The 9,285-nt window shown below is 45.8% G+C and overlaps 22 non-coding genes across 22 annotated transcripts; all 22 read left to right on the top strand.

Moving 5' to 3' along the window:
• Positions 1–63: 63 nt before the first annotated feature.
• Positions 64–204, top strand: LOC142305098 (U4 spliceosomal RNA). Its single transcript, XR_012753734.1, has one exon. It is a non-coding gene; the product is annotated as a U4 spliceosomal RNA (small nuclear RNA).
• A 284-nt stretch (positions 205–488) lies between these two features.
• LOC142305097 (U4 spliceosomal RNA) lies at positions 489–629 on the top strand. Its single transcript, XR_012753733.1, has one exon. It is a non-coding gene; the product is annotated as a U4 spliceosomal RNA (small nuclear RNA).
• Positions 630–913: 284 nt separating this feature from the next.
• LOC142305096 (U4 spliceosomal RNA) lies at positions 914–1,054 on the top strand. The gene has a single exon (XR_012753732.1). It is a non-coding gene; the product is annotated as a U4 spliceosomal RNA (small nuclear RNA).
• A 284-nt stretch (positions 1,055–1,338) lies between these two features.
• LOC142305333 (U4 spliceosomal RNA) lies at positions 1,339–1,479 on the top strand. Its single transcript, XR_012753955.1, has one exon. It is a non-coding gene; the product is annotated as a U4 spliceosomal RNA (small nuclear RNA).
• A 284-nt stretch (positions 1,480–1,763) lies between these two features.
• On the top strand, positions 1,764–1,904 carry LOC142305332 (U4 spliceosomal RNA). The gene has a single exon (XR_012753954.1). It is a non-coding gene; the product is annotated as a U4 spliceosomal RNA (small nuclear RNA).
• A 284-nt stretch (positions 1,905–2,188) lies between these two features.
• Positions 2,189–2,329, top strand: LOC142305285 (U4 spliceosomal RNA). The gene has a single exon (XR_012753908.1). It is a non-coding gene; the product is annotated as a U4 spliceosomal RNA (small nuclear RNA).
• A 284-nt stretch (positions 2,330–2,613) lies between these two features.
• Positions 2,614–2,754, top strand: LOC142305095 (U4 spliceosomal RNA). The gene has a single exon (XR_012753731.1). It is a non-coding gene; the product is annotated as a U4 spliceosomal RNA (small nuclear RNA).
• A 284-nt stretch (positions 2,755–3,038) lies between these two features.
• On the top strand, positions 3,039–3,179 carry LOC142304526 (U4 spliceosomal RNA). Its single transcript, XR_012753184.1, has one exon. It is a non-coding gene; the product is annotated as a U4 spliceosomal RNA (small nuclear RNA).
• A 282-nt stretch (positions 3,180–3,461) lies between these two features.
• On the top strand, positions 3,462–3,602 carry LOC142305269 (U4 spliceosomal RNA). The gene has a single exon (XR_012753893.1). It is a non-coding gene; the product is annotated as a U4 spliceosomal RNA (small nuclear RNA).
• Positions 3,603–3,886: 284 nt separating this feature from the next.
• Positions 3,887–4,027, top strand: LOC142305094 (U4 spliceosomal RNA). The gene has a single exon (XR_012753730.1). It is a non-coding gene; the product is annotated as a U4 spliceosomal RNA (small nuclear RNA).
• A 284-nt stretch (positions 4,028–4,311) lies between these two features.
• Positions 4,312–4,452, top strand: LOC142305093 (U4 spliceosomal RNA). The gene has a single exon (XR_012753729.1). It is a non-coding gene; the product is annotated as a U4 spliceosomal RNA (small nuclear RNA).
• Positions 4,453–4,736: 284 nt separating this feature from the next.
• Positions 4,737–4,877, top strand: LOC142304674 (U4 spliceosomal RNA). Its single transcript, XR_012753328.1, has one exon. It is a non-coding gene; the product is annotated as a U4 spliceosomal RNA (small nuclear RNA).
• A 284-nt stretch (positions 4,878–5,161) lies between these two features.
• Positions 5,162–5,302, top strand: LOC142304738 (U4 spliceosomal RNA). The gene has a single exon (XR_012753389.1). It is a non-coding gene; the product is annotated as a U4 spliceosomal RNA (small nuclear RNA).
• A 284-nt stretch (positions 5,303–5,586) lies between these two features.
• LOC142305092 (U4 spliceosomal RNA) lies at positions 5,587–5,727 on the top strand. The gene has a single exon (XR_012753728.1). It is a non-coding gene; the product is annotated as a U4 spliceosomal RNA (small nuclear RNA).
• Positions 5,728–6,011: 284 nt separating this feature from the next.
• Positions 6,012–6,152, top strand: LOC142305091 (U4 spliceosomal RNA). Its single transcript, XR_012753727.1, has one exon. It is a non-coding gene; the product is annotated as a U4 spliceosomal RNA (small nuclear RNA).
• A 284-nt stretch (positions 6,153–6,436) lies between these two features.
• LOC142305090 (U4 spliceosomal RNA) lies at positions 6,437–6,577 on the top strand. Its single transcript, XR_012753726.1, has one exon. It is a non-coding gene; the product is annotated as a U4 spliceosomal RNA (small nuclear RNA).
• Positions 6,578–6,861: 284 nt separating this feature from the next.
• On the top strand, positions 6,862–7,002 carry LOC142304781 (U4 spliceosomal RNA). The gene has a single exon (XR_012753429.1). It is a non-coding gene; the product is annotated as a U4 spliceosomal RNA (small nuclear RNA).
• A 284-nt stretch (positions 7,003–7,286) lies between these two features.
• Positions 7,287–7,427, top strand: LOC142305088 (U4 spliceosomal RNA). Its single transcript, XR_012753724.1, has one exon. It is a non-coding gene; the product is annotated as a U4 spliceosomal RNA (small nuclear RNA).
• Positions 7,428–7,711: 284 nt separating this feature from the next.
• LOC142304622 (U4 spliceosomal RNA) lies at positions 7,712–7,852 on the top strand. Its single transcript, XR_012753277.1, has one exon. It is a non-coding gene; the product is annotated as a U4 spliceosomal RNA (small nuclear RNA).
• A 284-nt stretch (positions 7,853–8,136) lies between these two features.
• Positions 8,137–8,277, top strand: LOC142304744 (U4 spliceosomal RNA). The gene has a single exon (XR_012753394.1). It is a non-coding gene; the product is annotated as a U4 spliceosomal RNA (small nuclear RNA).
• Positions 8,278–8,561: 284 nt separating this feature from the next.
• On the top strand, positions 8,562–8,702 carry LOC142305087 (U4 spliceosomal RNA). Its single transcript, XR_012753723.1, has one exon. It is a non-coding gene; the product is annotated as a U4 spliceosomal RNA (small nuclear RNA).
• A 284-nt stretch (positions 8,703–8,986) lies between these two features.
• On the top strand, positions 8,987–9,127 carry LOC142304556 (U4 spliceosomal RNA). The gene has a single exon (XR_012753213.1). It is a non-coding gene; the product is annotated as a U4 spliceosomal RNA (small nuclear RNA).
• Positions 9,128–9,285: the final 158 nt, after the last annotated feature.

The following is a 9,285-nucleotide window of genomic DNA, read 5'->3' as shown; positions in this document are numbered from 1 at the left end:
TCTCCATAACATAAACGAGCTCTTCCTGGAAAGCGGGGATTTCTTGGTGACCTGAACTCCTTTAACTTTGCGCAGTGGCAGTATCGTAGCCCATGAGGTTTAACCGAGGCGTGATTATTGCTAATTGAAAACTTTTCCCAATACCCCGCCATGATGACTTGAAATACAGTCAGCATTGGCAATTTTTGTTGGTCTCTCAGGAGGCTTAATTCATGGTATGCAAATGACAGAAAATTAGCTCTTCCCAGTGGTGGAAAATAACTCTTGCTTCCCTCAACAGTCTAATGGTCGTTTACACCTGGATCAGAAAGAGAGAGAGTTGGCCTGCAGGTAATCCTTGAAAAGTACCTCTTCCGGGAATCTTCCGACTGTCTTCTCCTAGGGACCCTTGCAGCGGCGGAAAAAAGGAAGTGGGCATTTGGAACTCTCCATAACATAAACGAGCTCTTCCTGGAAAGCGGGGATTTCTTGGTGACCTGAACTCCTTTAACTTTGCGCAGTGGCAGTATCGTAGCCCATGAGGTTTAACCGAGGCGTGATTATTGCTAATTGAAAACTTTTCCCAATACCCCGCCATGATGACTTGAAATACAGTCAGCATTGGCAATTTTTGTTGGTCTCTCAGGAGGCTTAATTCATGGTATGCAAATGACAGAAAATTAGCTCTTCCCAGTGGTGGAAAATAACTCTTGCTTCCCTCAACAGTCTAATGGTCGTTTACACCTGGATCAGAAAGAGAGAGAGTTGGCCTGCAGGTAATCCTTGAAAAGTACCTCTTCCGGGAATCTTCCGACTGTCTTCTCCTAGGGACCCTTGCAGCGGCGGAAGAAAGGAAGTGGGCATTTGGAACTCTCCATAACATAAACGAGCTCTTCCTGGAAAGCGGGGATTTCTTGGTGACCTGAACTCCTTTAACTTTGCGCAGTGGCAGTATCGTAGCCCATGAGGTTTAACCGAGGCGTGATTATTGCTAATTGAAAACTTTTCCCAATACCCCGCCATGATGACTTGAAATACAGTCAGCATTGGCAATTTTTGTTGGTCTCTCAGGAGGCTTAATTCATGGTATGCAAATGACAGAAAATTAGCTCTTCCCAGTGGTGGAAAATAACTCTTGCTTCCCTCAACAGTCTAATGGTCGTTTACACCTGGATCAGAAAGAGAGAGAGTTGGCCTGCAGGTAATCCTTGAAAAGTACCTCTTCCGGGAATCTTCCGACTGTCTTCTCCTAGGGACCCTTGCAGCGGCGGAAGAAAGGAAGTGGGCATTTGGAACTCTCTATAACATAAACGAGCTCTTCCTGGAAAGCGGGGATTTCTTGGTGACCTGAACTCCTTTAACTTTGCGCAGTGGCAGTATCGTAGCCCCTGAGGTTTAACCGAGGCGTGATTATTGCTAATTGAAAACTTTTCCCAATACCCCGCCATGATGACTTGAAATACAGTCAGCATTGGCAATTTTTGTTGGTCTCTCAGGAGGCTTAATTCATGGTATGCAAATGACAGAAAATTAGCTCCTCCCAGTGGTGGAAAATAACTCTTGCTTCCCTCAACAGTCTAATGGTCGTTTACACCTGGATCAGAAAGAGAGAGAGTTGGCCTGCAGGTAATCCTTGAAAAGTACCTCTTCCGGGAATCTTCCGACTGTCTTCTCCTAGGGACCCTTGCAGCGGCGGAAGAAAGGAAGTGGGCATTTGGAACTCTCCATAACATAAACGAGCTCTTCCTGGAAAGCGGGGATTTCTTGGTGACCTGAACTCCTTTAACTTTGCGCAGTGGCAGTATCGTAGCCCCTGAGGTTTAACCGAGGCGTGATTATTGCTAATTGAAAACTTTTCCCAATACCCCGCCATGATGACTTGAAATACAGTCAGCATTGGCAATTTTTGTTGGTCTCTCAGGAGGCTTAATTCATGGTATGCAAATGACAGAAAATTAGCTCCTCCCAGTGGTGGAAAATAACTCTTGCTTCCCTCAACAGTCTAATGGTCGTTTACACCTGGATCAGAAAGAGAGAGAGTTGGCCTGCAGGTAATCCTTGAAAAGTACCTCTTCCGGGAATCTTCCGACTGTCTTCTCCTAGGGACCCTTGCAGCGGCGGAAGAAAGGAAGTGGGCATTTGGAACTCTCCATAACATAAACGAGCTCTTCCTGGAAAGCGGGGATTTCTTGGTGACCTGAACTCCTTTAACTTTGCGCAGGGGCAGTATTGTAGCCCATGAGGTTTAACCGAGGCGTGATTATTGCTAATTGAAAACTTTTCCCAATACCCCGCCATGATGACTTGAAATACAGTCAGCATTGGCAATTTTTGTTGGTCTCTCAGGAGGCTTAATTCATGGTATGCAAATGACAGAAAATTAGTTCCTCCCAGTGGTGGAAAATAACTCTTGCTTCTCTCAACAGTCTAATGGTCGTTTACACCTGGATCAGAAAGAGAGAGAGTTGGCCTGCAGGTAGTCCTTGAAAAGTACCTCTTCCGGGAATCTTCCGACTGTCTTCTCCTAGGGACCCTTGCAGCGGCGGAAGAAAGGAAGTGGGCATTTGGAACTCTCCATAACATAAACAAGCTCTTCCTGGAAAGCAGGGATTTCTTGGTGACCTGAACTCCTTTAACTTTGCGCAGTGGCAGTATCGTAGCCCATGAGGTTTAACCGAGGCGTGATTATTGCTAATTGAAAACTTTTCCCAATACCCCGCCATGATGACTTGAAATACAGTCAGCATTGGCAATTTTTGTTGGTCTCTCAGGAGGCTTAATTCATGGTATGCAAATGACAGAAAATTAGCTCCTCCCAGTGGTGGAAAATAACTCTTGCTTCTCTCAACAGTCTAATGGTCGTTTACACCTGGATCAGAAAGAGAGAGAGTTGGCCTGCAGGTAATCCTTGAAAAGTACCTCTTCCGGGAATCATCCGACTGTCTTCTCCTAGGGACCCTTGCAGCGGCGGAAGAAAGGAAGTGGGCATTTGGAACTCTCCATAACATAAACGAGCTCTTCCTGGAAAGCGGGGATTTCTTGGTGACCTGAACTCCTTTAACTTTGCGCAGTGGCAGTATCGTAGCCCATGAGGTTTAACCGAGGCGTGATTATTGCTAATTGAAAACTTTTCCCAATACCCCGCCATGATGACTTGAAATACAGTCAGCATTGGCAATTTTTATTGGTCTCTCAGGAGGCTTAATTCATGGTATGCAAATGACAGAAAATTAGCTCCTCCCAGTGGTGGAAAATAACTCTTGCTTCCCTCAACAGTCTAATGGTCGTTTACACCTGGATCAGAAAGAGAGAGTTGGCCTGCAGGTAATCCTTGAAAAGTACCTCTTCCGGGAATCTTCCGACTGTCTTCTCCTAGGGACCCTTGCAGCGGCGGAAGAAAGGAAGTGGGCATTTGGAACTCTCCATAACATAAACGAGCTCTTCCTGGAAAGCGGGGATTTCTTGGTGACCTGAACTCCTTTAACTTTGCGCAGTGGTAGTATCGTAGCCCATGAGGTTTAACCGAGGCGTGATTATTGCTAATTGAAAACTTTTCCCAATACCCCGCCATGATGACTTGAAATACAGTCAGCATTGGCAATTTTTGTTGGTCTCTCAGGAGGCTTAATTCATGGTATGCAAATGACAGAAAATTAGCTCCTCCCAGTGGTGGAAAATAACTCTTGCTTCCCTCAACAGTCTAATGGTCGTTTACACCTGGATCAGAAAGAGAGAGAGTTGGCCTGCAGGTAATCCTTGAAAAGTACCTCTTCCGGGAATCTTCCGACTGTCTTCTCCTAGGGACCCTTGCAGTGGCGGAAGAAAGGAAGTGGGCATTTGGAACTCTCCATAACATAAACGAGCTCTTCCTGGAAAGCGGGGATTTCTTGGTGACCTGAACTCCTTTAACTTTGCGCAGTGGCAGTATCGTAGCCCATGAGGTTTAACCGAGGCGTGATTATTGCTAATTGAAAACTTTTCCCAATACCCCGCCATGATGACTTGAAATACAGTCAGCATTGGCAATTTTTGTTGGTCTCTCAGGAGGCTTAATTCATGGTATGCAAATGACAGAAAATTAGCTCCTCCCAGTGGTGGAAAATACTTCTTGCTTCCCTCAACAGTCTAATGGTCGTTTACACCTGGATCAGAAAGAGAGAGAGTTGGCCTGCAGGTAATCCTTGAAAAGTACCTCTTCCGGGAATCTTCCGACTGTCTTCTCCTAGGGACCCTTGCAGCGGCGGAAGAAAGGAAGTGGGCATTTGGAATTCTCCATAACATAAACGAGCTCTTCCTGGAAAGCGGGGATTTCTTGGTGACCTGAACTCCTTTAACTTTGCGCAGTGGCAGTATCGTAGCCCATGAGGTTTAACCGAGGCGTGATTATTGCTAATTGAAAACTTTTCCCAATACCCCGCCATGATGACTTGAAATACAGTCAGCATTGGCAATTTTTGTTGGTCTCTCAGGAGGCTTAATTCATGGTATGCAAATGACAGAAAATTAGCTCCTCCCAGTGGTGGAAAATAACTCTTGCTTCCCTCAACAGTCTAATGGTCGTTTACACCTGGATCAGAAAGAGAGAGAGTTGGCCTGCAGGTAATCCTTGAAAAGTACCTCTTCCGGGAATCTTCCGACTGTCTTCTCCTAGGGACCCTTGCAGCGGCGGAAGAAAGGAAGTGGGCATTTGGAACTCTCCATAACATAAACGAGCTCTTCCTGGAAAGCGGGGATTTCTTGGTGACCTGAACTCCTTTAACTTTGCGCAGTGGCAGTATCGTAGCCCATGAGGTTTAACCGAGGCGTGATTATTGCTAATTGAAAACTTTTCCCAATACCCTGCCATGATGACATGAAATACAGTCAGCATTGGCAATTTTTGTTGGTCTCCCAGGAGGCTTAATTCATGGTATGCAAATGACAGAAAATTAGCTCCTCCCAGTGGTGGAAAATAACTCTTGCGTCCCTCAACAGTCTAATGGTCGTTTACACCTGGATCAGAAAGAGAGAGAGTTGGCCTGCAGGTAATCCTTGAAAAGTACCTCTTCCGGGAATCTTCCGACTGTCTTCTCCTAGGGACCCTTGCAGCAGCGGAAGAAAGGAAGTGGGCATTTGGAACTCTCCATAACATAAACGAGCTCTTCCTGGAAAGCGGGGATTTCTTGGTGACCTGAACTCCTTTAACTTTGCGCATTGGCAGTATCGTAGCCCATGAGGTTTAACCGAGGCGTCATTATTGCTAATTGAAAACTTTTCCCAATACCCCGCCATGATGACTTGAAATACAGTCAGCATTGGCAATTTTTGTTGGTCTCTCAGGAGGCTTAATTCATGGTATGCAAATAACAGAAAATTAGCTCCTCCCAGTGGTGGAAAATAACTCTTGCTTCCCTCAACAGTCTAATGGTCGTTTACACCTGGATCAGAAAGAGAGAGAGTTGGCCTGCAGGTAATCCTTGAAAAGTACCTCTTCCGGGAATCTTCCGACTGTCTTCTCCTAGGGACCCTTGCAGCGGCGGAAGAAAGGAAGTGGGCATTTGGAACTCTCCATAACATAAACGAGCTCTTCCTGGAAAGCGGGGATTTCTTGGTGACCTGAACTCCTTTAACTTTGCGCAGTGGCAGTATCGTAGCCCATGAGGTTTAACCGAGGCGTGATTATTGCTAATTGAAAACTTTTCCCAATACCCCGCCATGATGACTTGAAATACAGTCAGCATTGGCAATTTTTGTTGGTCTCTCAGGAGGCTTAATTCATGGTATGCAAATGACAGAAAATTAGCTCCTCCCAGTGGTGGAAAATAACTCTTGCTTCCCTCAACAGTCTAATGGTCGTTTACACCTGGATCAGAAAGAGAGAGAGTTGGCCTGCAGGTAATCCTTGAAAAGTACCTCTTCCGGGAATCTTCCGACTGTCTTCTCCTAGGGACCCTTGCAGCGGCGGAAGAAAGGAAGTGGGAATTTGGAACTCTCCATAACATAAACGAGCTCTTCCTGGAAAGCGGGGATTTCTTGGTGACCTGAACTCCTTTAACTTTGCGCAGTGGCAGTATCGTAGCCCATGAGGTTTAACCGAGGCGTGATTATTGCTAATTGAAAACTTTTCCCAATACCCCGCCATGATGACTTGAAATACAGTCAGCATTGGCAATTTTTGTTGGTCTCTCAGGAGGCTTAATTCATGGTATGCAAATGACAGAAAATTAGCTCCTCCCAGTGGTGGAAAATAACTCTTGCTTCCCTCAACAGTCTAATGGTCGTTTACACCTGGATCAGAAAGAGAGAGAGTTGGCCTGCAGGTAATCCTTGAAAAGTACCTCTTCCGGGAATCTTCCGACTGTCTTCTCCTAGGGACCCTTGCAGCGGCGGAAGAAAGGAAGTGGGCATTTGGAACTCTCCATATCATAAACGAGCTCTTCCTGGAAAGCGGGGATTTCTTGGTGACCTGAAATCCTTTAACTTTGCGCAGTGGCAGTATCGTAGCCCATGAGGTTTAACCGAGGCGTGATTATTGCTAATTGAAAACTTTTCCCAATACCCCGCCATGATGACTTGAAATACAGTCAGCATTGGCAATTTTTGTTGGTCTCTCAGGAGGCTTAATTCATGGTATGCAAATGACAGAAAATTAGCTCCTCCCAGTGGTGGAAAATAACTCTTGCTTCCCTCAACAGTCTAATGGTCGTTTACACCTGGATCAGAAAGAGAGAGAGTTGGCCTGCAGGTAATCCTTGAAAAGTACCTCTTCCGGGAATCTTCCGACTGTCTTCTCCTAGGGACCCTTGCAGCGGCGGAAGAAAGGAAGTGGGCATTTGGAACTCTCCATAACATAAACGAGCTCTTCCTGGAAAGCGGGGATTTCTTGGTGACCTGAACTCCTTTAACTTTGCGCAGTTGCAGTATCGTAGCCCATGAGGTTTAACCGAGGCGTAATTATTGCTAATTGAAAACTTTTCCCAATACCCCGCCATGATGACTTGAAATACAGTCAGCATTGGCAATTTTTGTTGGTCTCTCAGGAGGCTTAATTCATGGTATGCAAATGACAGAAAATTAGCTCCTCCCAGTGGTGGAAAATAACTCTTGCTTCCCTCAACAGTCTAATGGTCGTTTACACCTGGATCAGAAAGAGAGAGAGTTGGCCTGCAGGTAATCCTTGAAAAGTACCTCTTCCGGGAATCTTCCGACTGTCTTCTCCTAGGGACCCTTGCAGCGGCGGAAGAAAGGAAGTGGGCATTTGGAACTCTCCATAACATAAACGAGCTCTTCCTGGAAAGCGGGGATTTCTTGGTGACCTGAACTCCTTTAACTTTGCGCAGTGGCAGTATCGTAGCCCATGAGGTTTAACCGAGGCGTGATTATTGCTAATTGAAAACTTTTCCCAATACCCCGCCATGATGACTTGAAATACAGTCAGCATTGGCAATTTTTGTTGGTCTCTCAGGAGGCTTAATTCATGGTATGCAAATGACAGAAAATTAGCTATTCCCAGTGGTGGAAAATAACTCTTGCTTCCCTCAACAGTCTAATGGTCGTTTACACCTGGATCAGAAAGATAGAGAGTTGGCCTGCAGGTAATCCTTGAAAAGTACCTCTTCCGGGAATCTTCCGACTGTCTTCTCCTAGGGACCCTTGCAGCGGCGGAAGAAAGGAAGTGGGCATTTGGAACTCTCCATAACATAAACGAGCTCTTCCTGGAAAGCGGGGATTTCTTGGTGACCTGAACTCCTTTAACTTTGCGCAGTGGCAGTATCGTAGCCCATGAGGTTTAACCGAGGCGTGATTATTGCTAATTGAAAACTTTTCCCAATACCCCGCCATGATGACTTGAAATACAGTCAGCATTTGCAATTTTTGTTGGTCTCTCAAGAGGCTTAATTCATGGTATGCAAATGACAGAAAATTAGCTCCTCCCAGTGGTGGAAAATAACTCTTGCTTCCCTCAACAGTCTAATGGTCGTTTACACCTGGATCAGAAAGAGAGAGAGTTGGCCTGCAGGTAATCCTTGAAAAGTACCTCTTCCGGGAATCTTCCGACTGTCTTCTCCTAGGGACCCTTGCAGCGGCGGAAGAAAGGAAGTGGGCATTTGGAACTCTCCATAACATAAACGAGCTCTTCCTGGAAAGCGGGGATTTCTTGGTGACCTGAACTCCTTTAACTTTGCGCAGTGGAAGTTTCGTAGCCCATGAGGTTTAACCGAGGCGTGATTATTGCTAATTGAAAACTTTTCCCAATACCCTGCCATGATGACTTGAAATACAGTCAGCATTGGCAATTTTTGTTGGTCTCTCAGGAGGCTTAATTCATGGTATGCAAATGACAGAAAATTAGCTCCTCCCAGTGGTGGAAAATAACTCTTGCTTCCCTCAACAGTCTAATGGTCGTTTACACCTGGATCAGAAAGAGAGAGAGTTGGCCTGCAGGTAATCCTTGAAAAGTACCTCTTCCGGGAATCTTCCGACTGTCTTCTCCTAGGGACCCTTGCAGCGGCGGAAGAAAGGAAGTGGGCATTAGGAACTCTCCATAACATAAACGAGCTCTTCCTGGAAAGCGGGGATTTCTTGGTGACGTGAACTCCTTTAACTTTGCGCAGTGGCAGTATCGTAGCCCATGAGGTTTAACCGAGGCGTGATTATTGCTAATTGAAAACTTTTCCCAATACCCCGCCATGATGACTTGAAATACAGTCAGCATTGGCAATTTTTGTTGGTCTCTCAGGAGGCTTAATTCATGGTATGCAAATGACAGAAAATTAGCTCCTCCCAGTGGTGGAAAATAACTCTTGCTTCCCTCAACAGTCTAATGGTCATTTACACCTGGATCAGAAAGAGAGAGAGTTGGCCTGCAGGTAATCCTTGAAAAGTACCTCTTCCGGGAATCTTCCGACTGTCTTCTCCTAGGGACCCTTGCAGCGGCGGAAGAAAGGAAGTGGGCATTTGGAACTCTCCATAACATAAACGAGCTCTTCCTGGAAAGTGGGGATTTCTTGGTGACCTGAACTCCTTTAACTTTGCACAGTGGCAGTATCGTAGCCCATGAGGTTTAACCGAGGCGTGATTATTGCTAATTGAAAACTTTTTCCAATACCCCGCCATGATGACTTGAAATACAGTCAGCATTGGCAATTTTTGTTGGTCTCTCAGGAGGCTTAATTCATGGTATGCAAATGACAGAAAATTAGCTCCTCCCAGTGGTGGAAAATAACTCTTGCTTCCCTCAACAGTCTAATGGTCGTTTACACCTGGATCAGAAAGAGAGAGAGTTGGCCTGCAGGTAATCCTTGAAAAGTACCTCTTCCGGGAATC

This window comes from Anomaloglossus baeobatrachus, chromosome 4 (assembly GCF_048569485.1).
Source record: "Anomaloglossus baeobatrachus isolate aAnoBae1 chromosome 4, aAnoBae1.hap1, whole genome shotgun sequence".
NCBI lineage: Eukaryota > Metazoa > Chordata > Amphibia > Anura > Aromobatidae > Anomaloglossus > Anomaloglossus baeobatrachus.
The sequence above is the reverse complement of the archived record's forward strand: the minus strand, read 5'-3'. Positions and strand labels throughout refer to the sequence as shown.